Below are 18,273 nucleotides of genomic sequence, written 5' to 3' on the forward strand. Positions count from 1 at the left end.
TTTGAGAAAAGAAAAGAAAGTCTAATTTTGACAAATGCCAAAAAGAACAATACTGATTTTTGCAAACTTTACCGAAAACTAATCAGCACGATTCCCAACCAATATCTATCGAAGGGTTTTGAATTTTCAAAACGATGCAAAATGCAAGCTAAATGCGGATAATTTTTTGTTCACTTTTCTGCGATTACAAGAAACGGTCCTGCCGATCGTCGTACAAAACTTAGAAACGCTAGTCCTCATCGAGATACAGCCAATGGCTTTTAAATTTTTAAAATCGATACAGCCGTTTGGAGAGAAAACGTCGACACACACACATACTTTTTTCAAATTTGGTTTCATTCGATTCAGAATGGCTTGAAACGTCGAGAAAACATAAAATTAGCGAGTCGGATTTTTTGATGAAAACATAAATTCTTCTTCGGGAAGTTAAAAATATTCAGAAATACATCGACGTTCACAGAAGGAAATATGATTTTCAAAAGTACATTTTGGAAAATTGCATTTTGAAGCAATGCTTGCGGCACAAGAATCGAAAACCAACTGTTAATCAATATTAACATTACGTTTTCCTATCAAAATGTATTTATGTATATCCTAATAAATTTTATACATCTACATCCTATTTGCAATTGTGAAAAAACAAATATACAAAGCCTATGACACCCAGTGTATTACGGGATGTATAGCAAAACCAATCACTTCTCAAAAAAGCGCGTTTCTCCGATTTACCATCCCTAAAGAATTTCCACAGAGAGACTTCATAGTCTCGTACGTCTTCCGTGCCAGAATTGGCAGGAATACAGTTTTTTTTGTCATAAAACGTCTGTTTTGTACCAATTCATGTATTTTTTGCGTTTGACTAACTGCATTATTCTCAGTGTTATTTCATGCACTGTGAATCGATTCATTGTGTGCTCGATAAACGTATAAGTTACGGAAATATTCAAATTACTCCCTTTATATAATAAGTTGTAATCGTTTCATATATATATATATATATATATATATATATATATATGTATATGTATATATACATATGTATATATATATACATATATATATATTATGTATATATATACATACATATATATATATATATATATATATATATACAACAAATTCAGAATCAAGACATTGCACAAAACTAATCATATATGATGATGTTATTATATGCGCTGCATGCACTCACAAGAATGAAAACTAGTTGTAAGTTGTAAGTAGCTTTTTCCTTAAGACAAGTTGTATGAGCTTCCCGACATGTGTAAATAATCGACTTAATCAATAAGTATTTAATATACTAGTTTACATAGGATTTATAAGTATACCAAGTTGCTGTAGTACCTAATGTGGGAAACTATTGCAGATTATTATTCTACTAATTTATTAAAATATTCATTGAAAAAAAAATTATGGCAAATTTTTTTAACAATCAATTACGAAGAAACGTCCTGGCCGATCTTTGTCTAATCGGCACGATACCCAAAGAGTATATTTCGAATAGTTGTTGTATTTTCTAAATGGGTTCAGAATTTTTGGCTGAAACGCAGACAAAAATTTTTGAATATTTCTTTTAATTCTGAAGAAACGGCGCAGATTATGATGTTTCATCGAATGGCTTTCAGATTTTTGAAATCGATGCAGTCGTTTTTGAGAAAAAGTCGATGAAAGGTATAATTTTAATGAATTGAACTACATATTGTCGCAGGGCTGTAATATTTAAGTATGTTTTATAAGACCATGATGCCTATCTTCAAAAATTTCAATGAAAATCGACAAAAAAACACAATTGCAGCCGATTATTGGGCAAACCTCGAAAGATAAAAAATCACCTCGCACACACACACATAATTTTTTCAAATGTCGTGCCAAAAAAAGGTATGGATTTTTGAGTAATTAATAAATATATCGAGCAGCTTTGGAGCATTATATGTGATGAACTATTGCATTTCAACTTTCAAAAAAAAATTAACATGTTATATATTTTCGACAAATGGTACAAATATTACACAATATTGAAAAAGTATTTTTATAAGTATTTTCTAGTGAGTACTTTCTAAGAGCGTGGTCGATTAATCCAGACTTTGATTAATTTTTATAATTAAACTACTTGTTGTAGATATTTAATATTTGTGTATGTTCATTAAGATCAGGACTTCTACGTAGTTTCAATAAAATTGCCGCATATTCTGTTTTATGAAAAAACAACCACACCTATCTTTGCCAAAAACTAATCAGCACAATTTTCATATAATGTTTTCTAAAAAGTTTTCGAACCTTCAATATTAGTTTATATTTTTTTAATAAAACGTGGACTAAGATCAGTAACCCTATCCCCATACAAAGTATTATCAAAATTCCAAAAATAATGCTTTTAACAATCAATTCTTTTAAGAAAGGCTTTAAGTGAGGTCAAAAATATGTTCACATACAAACGCACACACATATATTGTCCAAATTTGGTCTTAAACGATTCAAACTAACCTTAAACGTCGATAAAATTATCAAATCGTATTCTCTGATAAAAAAAATTATTTCGGAATATTACAAATAAATAATAAGTAAATTCCCATGTAGAAATTAATCTGCGTGGAATCTACGAGCAATATAAAATTCACATTGGTCAAATTTGAAACCGATATCGGCTGGATATAAAAATTGAACAAATTTTATGTTAGATTGATCTCATATCGTTATTCCAATATTGGCATATATCGAACATCCTATTTAATTAATCAATTACATATGTAACCATTATGTAACATGCTCGACTACTGTGTTTAGCTATATATAAGACATAATGATATAATTTGTGAATTTATATATCATTTTTAATTATTATCGAAGTATTATAACGTGTTCCACAAAAACGTAATTTAATGCGTAATAATTTTGTTTATTACATTTTTTATATATAATAAAAACTAGTTATATTATATTTAATCATTCAAATCTTCTTTCATTATTATTGAATGCACATATCAATTTTGTAAATAAGACATTAAAGTCTTGATTAACAAATTAAATTATAATAAAAAAAATATTATTGAACGTGTTTTAAGATTAAATTCTAACGATGATTTCAAAATTAAATTTCAAAGAATTTTTTAATTCAATGCGTATGGTAAGTTGCCACGCACGCTACGCATATTCTCATTGTACACGGGTGTTCGAGTCCCACATGCGTTATTAGAATGTACCCTACGCGCCAATATAATCGATATATTTTCAATATATTAGTTTGGGTGAAAGCCTTATGTTTACACATGGAATGACATAAGAAAGGGCTCCAAACCCTGCGCTTCTGTATCGCGAGAAGCACTTCAAAAAGGGGTATACAAGTTGCTCTATCGGCGGATAGTAATTCCAACAGGCATTCACGGAGAGATATAGTTGGGCCTTTGCCTCAGATTCATCTCTGACGGGGAGTGGGTTGGGATGGGGGTAATTCACCGCAATTTTACTGAAGTTATATGCCGATGTTATAGACTGCCATAATTGATTTTGTTTGGTTAAAATATTTTGAATTTGTTTTAATATTTGAGATTTACATATTTATTTATTTATTAGACGCCAATCGGCTAAATACACTTATATTATATAGTAATGTAATGTAAATGTAATAATGTAATGCACCTATACATACACACGTACTTGCATCTATATGTAGACTCAAACACACTAGTTACGTTAACAAATTCTAATTAGTATTCTTTTTAACAATAAATGTACTATGGGAGGAATTAAAAAAGTTTAGTTTCGAGCACAGTTCGTTGACCACCATTGCTACTCTCTATTATGGGACCGTTTAGCATTTAGTTTTATGTGGTTTTGGCAGTCTGCACAATACGGTTTGTTCTTAGTCCTTGTCTCAGGCATATCCAATTATTTTTTTTAGTATTTCGGGGAATCAATTAAGACATTTACTGTCTTATGAAAAAAGATAAGATTAGTATTGGACACATAGTTTGCAAATTTATAGTTATAGTTGGGCATTTATGTCAGATTCATCTCTGACAGAGAGTGGGTTGAGGAGGTACACCACAATTTTACTAAAGTTATGTACTTATATTCTAGAGTTTTACTTGGTTGAAATATTTTAGATTTTACTTGGTTGAAATATTTTCAATTAATTTGAGTATTTGAAATTTGACTATAAATTTGGGCACATAATTCGCAAAATTATGGTTATGGTTGGGCATTTGTTGCAGATTTATCTCTGGTATAGAGTGGGTTTGGATGAAGGTAGTACACCTCAATTTTACTAAAGTTATACTCTATTCTAGATTACCGTAATTGATTTTATTCTGTAAAATATATTGGATTTATTTTAATATTTGTAATTCACCCATAATTTTAGAAATATAATTTGCAAAATTTTGCGTAATTACCTTCTCGAATCCAAGTTGTTTTTTGTATATATCCAAATGCTCACCTAATCAATATATAACACTTAACGGTAACCTTAAAGGTAACCATACTTTTTGCATGAAATCCGGGACGGATTATAATGTGTGGGAGAATTTTCTAGTTGAAATATATTTAAATAAATATTGGCAATCAAAACATTTTTAAAAGTCTGGGACAAATATTGCTTTTAGAAAAAAGCCGGGACGCAAGACGGAAAATCGGGACTGTCCCGGCCAATACGGGACGTATGATCACCTTATTATTCCATTACAAATTATTGAAGAGAATTTAATGAATCAAATGGTATTAGCAAAATGAAAAAGAACAATTTTTATTAGAAACGACAAAATCTGAATAATTACTAACAGATGTCGAAAAAAACTCAATCTGACATTTGGTGGTCCAAAATGATCATTACAAATCATTATTCATTCATATACATGTAGAAATATTGAAATATACACAAAGGAGGTAAACAGCTGAATAAGTAGACAAGTGAAGAGATAGGTAGACAAGTAGTCAATAGATAGGTAGACAGATACATTGACAGAAAGATATGTAGACATTTAGACAGGTAAAAAGGTAGACAAGTAGATAGGTAAAAAAGTAGACAAGTAGATAGGTAAAAAAGTAGAGAAGTAGATAGGTAAAAAAGTAGACAAGTAGATAGGTAAAAGAGTAGAAAAGTAGACAAGAAAACAGGTAAACTGGTGGACATATTAGCAGATAAAAAAGTACACGGGTAGGTAATCAGATAGGTTGCTCACCTGTCACTTAGACAGGTAAGCAAGTAGACAGCTAGACACGTAGATCATAAATAATTCAAATATTTATTGATTCAATGGATTATTTACACATATCGGGATGTTCATGCAACTTGCCTTAAGTTATAATGATACTTACAACTATTTTTAATAATATTTTTAGCAAGAATAAATTATTTAATTGAGTTGAGTGTTTTGAATGATAATTGTAGTACATTTTTACTGTACATTTATTGTAGTATTATTGCTGGTTTTATGAGAAAGACAAAATCAAGATAAATACTAACACGTGTTTTATAAATGATTTGTGGCTGAAATATTGATAGTTATTCATATGCATAGCTAATCAAGTCGTTGATATAATTTGTGAAGTCTATGATTTTTTTTATTTTTATCACATTCGATATTCTATACTATATTATATAGAATAAAATATTTAATTGCTTCGAGCTTTTGAAATAATTTATATATTAAGCTCTTTCATTACGTCTAACTAAAACTATTTTATCAATGGCAATAAATATCATATTTTTATCGATATAATGGTAATAAATCTGACATTAAGCCCATCCACCATCAGCGTCTCTCAGCTTCGAGCCCGAGTGGGTTAGGGAGGATGAATACTGCTGCCACCTTAACTTCACCGACACTGATATTATACCCATAAATTACATTATATACTGAGTATTATGACACGATTCAGTAACATAGTTGTTAGAGAAAAGTGGTTTACATTTAGCTACCTACGTCTATAAAAATAATACTGTAGGAATTTACAAGAACATGAAAGATGACAGTCTGAACATTTAACACATTAAAGTTAATTAGAATAATGAGATTTTTGTTTAACAATAGATATGTACCTTCTGTAGTTTTAAGTACATGTGATTTCGTAATTTTGAGTGTTTGATATATAAATTTATAGCATATGGATTAACAAAATATCCAAGTTTGCTATTTTTATTTAAAAAAACCTTGATATATGTGAAATTCATGTAAGTTTTTTTTTGAAGTAAAACTTCTTCAGGCGCGTCTAGGGTGTAAATCCGTACAAATGCAACGGGAGTGCGTTACGGCAGATAAGAGTCGAGTGCCAATGATTCGTCATTCGCTCTCGATGATATCATTTCTATACAGGTGGATTGTGATTAGTCGTCGTGTATGTGAATAGATATCTGTCGTTGTATGCGTACCGGCATAGACGTTGTATGCATACCGATATCAACAAGAAAATCGGCATATTGATTTAATGAAAAATGCCTGAATTAGAAGAATATTTTACCCCGTCCATTGAAAATAACTAAATTAAACATTTGTTCTATGTAATAAACGTAAGTTTATTGATTAGAAATTATTTCTAAATTATTCGTAGTTTCTATAAATCTTTGAAGTTATTAAAATAGAAAATACTTTTAGGCAAGACAGGTATTACACACTGCTGTTCAGAGAATGAGATTATATCGCCAGCGAAAAAGTAAAAAAAATACAAGCAGTCAATGACTGAATGTTAATTTTAATTACATGAAGTTCTTCAAACACAATTACAAGATGAATGAAGTTGCAAAATATATATATAGAATATATAGAATAATCCACTTTGCGAACAAATATTAAAGAATTCATTAATAAGAATAAATTTCAATTAAAACTGAAAATCCTAAACACAATTTAATGCCGAGTTTATTATATAGCACTGTAATTGAATTTGCAATTGAAATAATTAAAAAGTAATACAATGAATTGGTCAAGCAAAATTAATTAAGTTAATAAATTTTTTACACAGAATAATATTTAAGTATATCTAGTGAAAACTGATATTTTACAATTTAAGAATTATTGCACTTAGCAGAACAAATTTAAATTTTTAGTTATGAGGGTGCTTTAAACGAATCTCTGTTTTCAAAATCGATCAAAATTGCTAATGATAACAAATCAAACATGATCTAAATTTTCGCAAAAGGAATAATCCGAGATTTTTATATATTTTAGATATAATTTTATATTTAATATTGAGTGTATTTAAATATTCCTTTATTATTCTTGATTTTTGTATTTTTCCAAATTATGTCATTCAAAAGTCAAATATATATATATATATAAACATATCTATATATTATAATACTTTATACTTATTTTTGTATAATATGCTTTGTATACTATATACTATATGTACTATTTTTAATAATACTTGCCTATAGTTTTTCTGTAACCGGGTAAATAGATATTTGATCTTTACCTTGATTACCCTTGATTTTAGTACAAATCAATCAAAATAAAAAAATGTTGTTGTTTTATTTAATTATTATAATTATTTAATATCATAATGTTTAATAAATAAACTTGCATAAATATCTAGCACAACATTGGTTAATTGTAATTCAAATTCATTCATATAGGATCAGTACGAATACGTTTAACGGTTTAGTTTTAGTCATATTCTTATAATATTTAAGATTGTTAGTTTTAATCGTATTCGTATGATATGTGAAAGTGTTTATTTAACCCTTGCCTGGATTACCCTCAATTTTTGTAAAGAAAAGATTTTAATAAAAATCATAAATGTTGTAGTACATATTAATTGAATACATCAATTCCAGATTATGAAACAATAAAATTATTATATTTGTTCGAGCCTCACAAATTTTATTAATCCATCTCTCTCTACCTGATATAATATAATAATTTCCTACCCTACAGTAGGTACTAAGCTAGTTATAAGAGATTACTCATTCTGTACGTATCTCTTGACCCGATAACATCTAATACAATTTACTAAAATTAAATACATTACATTTCTACAAACAATTTCTGAACTAGTTATTATTTTCCATTCAGTTCTATGTTATTCAGGTCTGATATAGCCTTTTTGATAATTAATTATATCTAGTCCTTCGAGGTAATAAAGTGTCCGTGTGTAGTGAATTTTTAATTGACTTTTTTAATAAACATTGCGCCGGGCGTCTTCATTATTTTTGTATTAGCTTTGTTATAACATTGTTAGTCGTATTCGTATAACATTTAACAGGGTTGTATTAACCCTGGCCCTGTTTAGCCTTATTTTTTGTAAAGAAATGATTTTATGAAAAAACAAATGTAGATTCATATGAATACATCATTGATTATCATTTTCAATAACCTGCCCATATGTTCGCATAAATTCCCAAAGTCCCAATTCTTAATTTTAATTTAAATTCATCCACATATGATCAGTACCCACGAATACTATAACCGGGGTGCTCGCATATGCAAAACTATATATACCTTTTATGTCTGTACGCACACGTGCTCATTGTGCAAATGTGTGCAAATTTTTCGTATATGTGGGTTCCTCCACATACGCATATCAACATTTATTTCATCTTCAAATCCTAATGCTTCGGGTGTGTTGGTGGCCGCGGCCGGGAAAGACTAGCGCGGGGAGGGCGACTTGATTGAACGGCATCGATGGAATCGATGGGTGTGGGCGGGGGGTGGTTTTATGTATTCTCCGATCGGATATTGATCGAGGATTCGAGAAAAAACCACCCTTAAAAAAACTCTTCACCGAGTGTTAACGACTCTCCTAGCTCGCCCTCATCTCGTTATGTGCATGTGTGTAAAAGTTTAGACATGTGACCTTGTTATTATATCGTTTAATATATTTTTTTCATGCGTATATTCATTTCATTCTCTAATGGCTGTTTCGGATTCTTTAATAATAATTCTGAGGCTATCTACATGCACGGCGCCCTATTTTGTATTATTAATGCCCCGTCTTGGAAGAAAAAAATATACGCCATTATTATATACACATATATTACATACACATATTCGTATGGTACTAGTATGAATTTAATGACTTTTGTGTTTTTTTATTTAATGACATATGATATTTGAAATGGAACAAAATGTCAAAGTTCACAGTGAAAGCATTTTAAGTCACCATTTAGAAATAAATAATATAATAAAATATAAATTGTAAAATTCACAGTATATATTTTTAACTTACTGTGGTGTAAATTATTGTAATCGTCCAAAAATCAAAATTGAAAATTTTTGCACATTTCAACATTTTGAAGGTTTCGGAACATTTTGGCATACCTTAGAAAAAATGAATGTGCGTATGTGTGAATGTGTGTATGTATGTATGTATGGATACAATTTTTCGTCTAGGTTTTCGGGCGCATGGATCAACCGATTTGAATGGTTCAAAAAACATTCGATTTCTATTGATAGGAAGAAGTGGTGATTAGTTTTTGGCAGAGGCAAGTTCAGTTTATTTGAAGATATGGAGCTAAATGCGCAAAAAATGGCAGTTTTTTAAAGAAGCATCCGATTTGAATCTTTCGAATGTTTCTGCTTGTGTTGACGAAACGATTGTTTTTGGTAATAAAAAACATATTTTTTTTATTTTTTTTATATTCCAAAAATAATTCAGATGCTTCAAAATTTTATTTCGGTAAGGGAAGTTCCAGCAATTTGCCTCAAGCCACGATGCCATACACCAATAGTTAATAATTTATTTAAAAAGCACAAAATAATTATTAATCATATAACAAGTGAAAATCTGGCGCAAAATTCTTGCTCACCTTGACAAAAAAACTTGGCAGCAATGTGTTACAAGAAATACTGTCGTCGTGTGCACCATGCTTAACTTTTTGTTTTTACTGACACAAATTGTTCATTAAAGATTGTGAAATTTATTTCACCTATGACTGAATACATGCTGAAATTAACAAAGTTTTATAGTATTTAAATATATTGGCTAGATTTTCTAGAAAAACTTGAGAATTTGTAAAATATCTAATTTTGCTTAGTTCAATTATTATAAGAACTCCATATGGCAAAAGAAAATTTGCCAGATACATATTTATATTATCAAGCATATTTGCAAATTTAGATTCATTTTTCTACTGTTACATCGTAATACAAATTAAGAAAAACTATTTTGATATATTGACAAAATATTTTGTTTGACTCTGCATTTAATACAAACGTATATTTTCTAGTGTATTTCTGAATTTAAAAACATAAATTATGCCAATATAAAAATTTTAGGTGGCCATGTCACAATTTCAAAACTATAAGGTCATGATTTTGAAAGTTGCAATTTCCCAATTCGTGATTATGTCGATTACTTTTATGTTTGCCAGTTGCTTTAAAGCAAAAGACCACGTACACCTAGTTTGTTCTAAGACATTCTAATAAGACTACGAGTAAATACAGGATACCTGCTTTGTGTAACTGATAATAATTAATTGGAAGATAATTTATCATATGTAGATTGATCTAATTAATCTATTAATCAATTTTATGTACCATAATTATTTGAATTCAAGCATGCTTGATAAGTCAACTACAAGACGTATGCATTACCCTACATGTAAAAAGCCTTAAGCTTTTTATCTACGTGATCAAGATCATTAATCTAAAGTAGATTATCCTGACTTGAGGTTCTCTAGGGATTTGAATAACAATCGTCGTTGAGCTAAAAGATAAAAAGAAAGTACTTTAAACACTCTGATTATATTAACTTGCACATTTGCACAACTACAAGGCTTGACTGCACTACCATATGGAGGGTCAAATAATTATGACATCAGCTATTAAAATATTTGAAAATAAGACTGTAGGGAACGGTTGAGCCAGGCTACGGTAGTGACAGTTATTATTACATATAAAGTTTTCAGATTTTGAGATAGGGTTCACAGGGAAAAAGATGAGGTATGTTTCTTCAAACAAGTTTTTATTATTGCATTCAATCAGCGCCTAACATTAACAGAAATAGACTGCATTGCTTTTAAAGTACAAAAAGTAATTTTTTTAGTTGTTTTTTTAATAATAAATGTTACTTATATACAGATAAATTGCTTGTCTAATATTTCGCTGTAAGTTGAGCATTAGTAGTTAATTATCAGAAATTAGTTTTTGCGTAGATAATTTAGCTTTTGTTAGTCATAACAATGATTTATTTTTGTAGGTGTGCGTTGGGTACGGTCGTAACAAATTTTATGGGTATGTCATGTTTTTCAAGTTTTTTTCGGTTAAAGGTTAAACAGTTGAAAACAAATCTAACTTAGAGAAAGAAAGAAGCAGTGCAAGAAAAATGTTTAAATCACCAATTAATTTATTTTTCGCTCAGCTTACTGATAAATTAATGAAATTATTGGTGATTAGAAAAATGGCACAACCGTACTCAATCTGCTCTACTCTAATTATTCTAAATTATCTACCTAGATTGCTCTAAATTATTCATCTAGTATATAATAAAAACTTATAGATTGAAAAAAGTAATGAATAAAAACAATCTAGTCATATCATAAGCTTGGCACTTTAATATTTTTAATACATAAATTACTTGTTTAAAATATACGTTTTTATTCACAAATGCACGATTTCATACTGTTTAAAAATGTAATGATATTGTAAAGCAATCATTGCTTTAAAAAAGTTATAATTGATAATTTTATAATTAATTAAATCATATAGCTCATGTACTACAATTTTAAGTTAATAAAAAGAATAATTTTCAACAATTTTCATTAATCGTTACATGATCCAAACCTAAAATCCGTTGTAAGAGAATTCTAGTTAATACATATATCACAAAAAATATAGCTTAATTTATAACAAAATTAATTATTTAATTTTTCAAAATATAAATATAAATGTATAACAAAATAAATAATATAACAAGTATAACAAATGTATAACAAATAAATAATATTAATCGTAATTTTTCAACTTGTATCAAGACACTCACCGACATCTATGGTCCATTAGCAAGAATCACTACCTTTTATTTCTGGAATATTTTTTAAGATATCTATTGATGCTGTATATAGTTAAATTTAAAAAAATCAATTTGTATATATTTATAATTAGACAGATTCATTAATAAAGCTACAGGATTAGCCAAAATTTGTAAGTTCAGTTTCATAACGAAGTTTACTAAATAAGATGATACGATAGTGATTCAGTGTAAACAAAGATAGTCGTCACAAAAAGATTATTGTTAGTTAATTTTTAAAAGTCCAATTAGTTCATTGAATATTCTTATATTACTGTTAAATGAAATGTTGCACAATCATCAATCGTAGTATGAAGATTAATTACGTATGTAGTTTTTTAAGAATGTCATATCATTAACAAAAGAAATACATACCTACTGTTAATTAAATTTTGCCGAGTTTACTGGAAGAAATCTCATTAATGCTTTTGTTTCCGTATCCACGTCAATTATTGTTTTTGGCATAAATATTAAGTTATAAAAAGCTCCACCCGTAACCCACGAATCAGTGTATCGCGAAAGCTCAGGCAGCATAATCTCACAGCGTGCATTAACAATTCATGCTATTTGTATGAACTCTTTTCTCTTGGAGCTTCGTCTCTTGTTTCTTGTACGTCATGAGTTGTCAACCTTTTATTAATTAATTATCAGCAGCCATATGAATAATAGCCGATTAAGGTTTTTCCTAGAATAAATTAAAAGCTTTTTATAAATAAATGATTAACAAAGTAACAGAAAGAATATACCGTTGATGACTTTAAACTCTAAATTTTTCATAATGATGTTATAAATAAAAATAAAAATATCATTCTTTCATAATTATAACAACTGGTTAACTTGTACTGATAAGAATAAAGTAAAGCAAATAGTATTTAAGAGAATCTGTTTGTGCTTTTCAGAAGAATTATGTCATATGCCTACTTTCTCTATCTAACAGCAATAAAATAATTTTCACCACAGGTATGAAGTTACTTTTAAGAATTCCATCATTCTGTACGTAAATGTTGACCGATAAACATATCCCAAATAAATACTATTATATACCAAACTTAACCATTTTTCTATCAATTTTAAAGGTTTGATATAACCCTTAGTTATAAAGTTTATTTGGTTCTTGAAGGCAAGTAGAGAGTAATTAGAAATTATTAACTGTTTTTTATTAACATTGCTCTACAAAATCACTCCAGTGACTGATTTTCCTGCGACAGGTCAATACAATAGGTCAAATTTTTTTGAGTTTTCTTATACTTAGTACATTGTAAACTGGTCTTATTGTTGGTAACACATTTCTGAGATTCTCAATTTTTGATATGTGAGAGGAGATACTGCTTTTGCCTTTCACTACTTCATTTAAATAAAGTATCTTCGAGTCATTATGGATTGTAAAATATTGGAAGCAAATAATAGAAATAATTACTAGACATTTCACCATATAAATGTTAAAATAAAATATGAAAAAGACTTATTAATTTTTGATGTTTATGACTTTTCAACATACATATAAAGTTTATAATATAATCTTTGTATACGGAATTTAGTAAATCACTTGTTTATAAAACTCTAAAGATTGCATTTTGCAAAACAGTACTTTTCGAACTTGTTGCTACGTTTAGCATACTAATAATATATATAGACAATCGACATTCAAGTTACAAGGTTTAACTAAAATCTGTTCGTTGTACAGAACTATTGAATTTTTAATCTCGCTCCCTCTCTCTCACTCTCTCTCACTCTCTCACTCACTCTCTCTCTCACTCTCTTACTCTCTCTCTTACTCTCACTCACTCTCTCTCTCACTCTCACTCACTCTCTCTCACTCTCACTCTTTCTCTCTCACTCTCTTACTCTCTCTCTCACTCTCTTACTCTCTCTCTCACTCTCTTACTCTCTCTCTCACTCTCTTACTCTTTCTCTCACTCACTTACTCTCTCTCTCACTCACTTACTCTCTCTCTTACTCACTCTCTCACTCTTCCTCACTCTCTCTCACTATTTCTCTCCATCTCTTTCTCTCACTCTCTCCCTTTCTTCTTCTCTCTCTCCTTTTGTCTCTCTCTCTTTGCGAGTCTTTTAAATTTTTGACCAAGTCGTTTTTTGATTTACTACTAATGCATTTGCAAATATTAAAATATAGATTTTTTCTTAAGACAAAAATTGTATCAAGTTACATTATAGATCGAAGCTATTTAAAATAGTTATTTAGCATTTTTGAACAAGGTTTCTACAAAATAATTGCATATGACAAAATAAGTTAACGGCGGAGAAGTAAACTAACAGACAGAGGAAGGGACAAAGAAGGAAAGGTGCTTCTACAAATTTTAAGCAAAAGCTTTTAATTACACATTTATTTTATAGGATTATAATCAATAATATTTTAATTTTTGATAATTATATCCTTGTTAAACAAAAAAAAAACAGAAACAAGTATCTAACATTGTTTCTTTGAAAGTATATATTTTCACTTTATATTAAAACTAATGGTTCTAATTACCATCTATATTTTGGAAAATACATTTTTTATTTTGACTTTGTGAAAGAAACTATAGTATATTTTTCATAACAAATTCTCTGTGTATTACGGGACACCGAGTACAGGTTCGTCACCTCTGTCGTATTCTATATACTGGTGGCGCAGGAGCGCTAACTTGTTCATCAAATATGAATCTCATCCGAACTGAATGATTTATATCATAATGCATTTTAACTGAATCGCATATATACACCCAGGTATATAAACACAACTGAATACTCGCTCAGAACGAATCAATTTAAGTTTCATGATGAAATGTCTGTGTAAATTCTTTTGTTTCAAATTCTGCGGTATAAGGGTAAAAACTTTTAAAAGCAAGTTATATAAGAGCCGCCGCTTCGAAAGTATCTGTAATGGGTTATTTGTAATTCTCGACTGAATTGATTTTCTTTCTTTTATTCAAATTAAATTTTTATCAATGTCTGGTAGTGATTCAGCATTGCTCCATAATGGATTACCACTTAGAATGTAAAATCTGGCCGTCGTCGAAAACTTATTTTGGAAAGTAATATTTTATAAAATACTTACTTCATTGCTTTTATAATTTATTTCATATTAACTTATTCTTTCAATTTGAAATTTATTTTTAATTTCATAAAAAAACTACAAGTATCAAATACTAAATCAAAATATTAAATTGTTTTAAGGATTGCTTAAAATCCATATGGACAACTTGTGTTGATAAGATGCCAGTGCCATTATTAGTTGGCAAATTTAGGTAAAACTTTAATCCGCAATTGCAAGATTTTCTTTAGCACATTCTAAATGGTGAGACAACCCCGAGATAAAATTAGCGAAAATCAAAACTTTGCGCATTTTAATGGTATAGAGAAACCAGGTAAATTATGAAGGATTGTCAGCTTTGAAGAGACATTGTATACTAAATGGACATGTTGGAAAAACAACTCAATAGTTGTTTTCCCATTCGTTGTAATATTAACAATATTTTATTGATAATGATATGATCTTAACTATTTATTTATAAATAATTTATTATAAATAATGGCTAAGTTATTTCAATCTTCATCAGGAAAATTGATTACTTAAATCCAGTGGCGCTTTTCTTTTCAACCAGTTATTAGAACTGTTAGAAGAGCCTAGATTGAATTGATCAATGGCTACTTGAAATGTTGATTTATCATTTGACTTTAAATAGTATTTAAGTGGACACAATAAAAAAGTGATTAATATTAAAGTTTTTTATAAAGACTTTGCTTTGTTAAATTTATTGTTTAGTAATTATTATAATGCAGTGATGCATTATGCTTCTATTTATTTAAATTTGGCGAACTATATGTTTGCATGCATTAGTAGCATTCCCCTATATATCCACGTCTTTGGCGTCTACACCATATTTTAATGGAGGGCGTTTGGGGATCACTTTAAGAGTCTATATACTCGATGTAATCAGTGTTGATCGACTATAAAGTATATATCAATCATTGAATGGATTCTCTAATCTGGATCAAGATTTTGATTAAGAGAACCAATATGTTTTACATTTTACATAATTGTATGAGTAATTTTAGAAGTAATTGCATTTAAGAGGGTCAAATATTTTTTAAGATCTGTAAAAAGGTCTATTTGCTCTAAACTATAATAAAATATAGTCACGGGCTATGAAAATCAACAAGAAAATCTGACCAAGAGTTATTCGCGACTCCAGTAAAGTAAAAATTGATACAACTATTGGACGTCCTGATATCAACCAAAAGTGAAAAAGTGATTCATTTTAACTTCAAAATATAGATCCAAAATATGTTTTTAGGTAAAAATATCCTATACTGGGATTGCAACATCTAATTAAATAGTGGTTGAACAGTAGTATATAAAATCCAATAATAAAGATCTATAGATAAGTTGTCTAAATGCAGTGTAATGGGAGAAGTTAGAGCACAAACGCTCATAGTAAGGATTATAATTTTTATTAAAAATGAGATTAAAAAAAAGTCCAGAAAATGGTAAATCAAAATTATTCATAAATTATTATTTATTAATATAAAATGAAGAACACAATTATAAAAGAAATATCTTCCAAATAATGTGTACAGTTTTTCAAACATAAAAAATCTGCTGGTGGCAAATCTCGACTTGAAGATGAGCAGAAACACTTTAAAATCGACTTATTTTGTTCTTATTTATTTCTATTATAGTGTTAAAATATAATAGTTAAAAAAATGTGTTTTACATAAATTTCGCTGTTATTTAATTTAATTCAAATGCTATCATATATTTCTATCATTTATTTGAATTTAGATTTATCTATTCCTCGAGTGCAAACGAAAACATGGGAAGTTTGTGATTATTATCAATCTTCTTTTCTTCATGTGCCAGCATCAACCCCCATCCGGGGTTGTTACCTCTGTTTCAAATGATCAAAGTGTATATACTTCACTTCTTTTAAAACAGGTACCCCTGATGTAGAGGGTGCGCAGCTCGATTTATTTATGATTACCATTCGTTCTCACTGTGTGAATGTTATATTTTATTTACTTACCACAACTTCTTATTTTTTATACATTTTTATATTTTTAGTAACAGCTATGTACTCGTCACAGTAAATTTATTATAAAATGTTATAGGGTAAATATTTGCTTTGTGATGGGGTACGAGATGATGGAGTGGTATGATTTTTGAAGAATAGTCATTAATATTTCAATTGTATGTACGATTTAGAATAATCTTTAGGATAGCCAGAATAATCAATATGCTGAGGTTAGCAGCAATTTTAATCTATTGGTTCCATGTGTTAAAACAATATTATTATACAGATGTCGACATCTGCTTCTTTCCTGGCACGGCTGTCGACACACTGTTGAGAGTGACTCATTTACTTTAAATCTATCCCAAATTAGAATTACAGCATAGTAAAAGCAACTAGATCCTATCCACACCGCATTCACCACGTTAAAAAAGCTACTTTTGTCACATTGCACATATAACAGCCATCTTTTAGTAAATTTCCTGATAATAATGCAATAGATAAGCGTAACTTTATTTTCGTGGAAGTCTTGAAATTTTACACACAAGACCATCAAATCCAACTTCGCATTAAAAAATGTTATGTCGTGTGTTACTGATTTGCGTCAATCACATCAACACGCTATGACTTCATGAGCTTATTATGGTGTTTGAAAATGATTATTTATGCAACATTAGCTTAAAATGACTTATAAGTTAAATGGTCTGTGTTATCCGTATATATGTACGGTGGTGATGCGTCTCAATGGGTAGGCATGAAGAAATACAAAGTACACAGAAACAGAATTGTAAACGAATTATCTCTTCTCCAAAAATTATGTTCGAGAGAGGAATGTGGAATAGAGTAAATATAATGGAATCTGTCACTCGCGATGAGCTAGTAACGTTTTTGTATAATTAGTCTATGACGATCCAATTAAGGCTAGATTAGAAGACCAAATGACCAGACTACGTAGTTAACTTTGTGTTGATCAAGTCAGCCATTGACACTCGAGTATAACAAAATATTATGTCATGGCATATAAATATTTTTGTATACAATATTTTCTAGTATATTTTCATGCAAATGGAAAGAATATATTATAAACTAGCTGTAAATTAAAAGGTTGATCAAAGATGTGTATTTGTTACATTTAGTTCAACGTTACTATATTATCTGTTCAATAATTTACCTATTCAACAATTTGTTTACAAATTTACGTATAAACTTTTTTTTTCAATCTACCATTTTACCGATTTACCAGTTTACCTGTCAACCTATTTACCTATCAACCCGTTTCACATGTCTACCAATTTACCTACAACCTGTTTATCCGTCTTGTT

Source organism: Ctenocephalides felis, unplaced genomic scaffold, assembly GCF_003426905.1.
Source record: "Ctenocephalides felis isolate EL2017-DRISC unplaced genomic scaffold, ASM342690v1 CF-g0.4_SCAFFOLD_03572, whole genome shotgun sequence".
NCBI classification, from domain to species: Eukaryota; Metazoa; Arthropoda; class Insecta; order Siphonaptera; family Pulicidae; genus Ctenocephalides; species Ctenocephalides felis.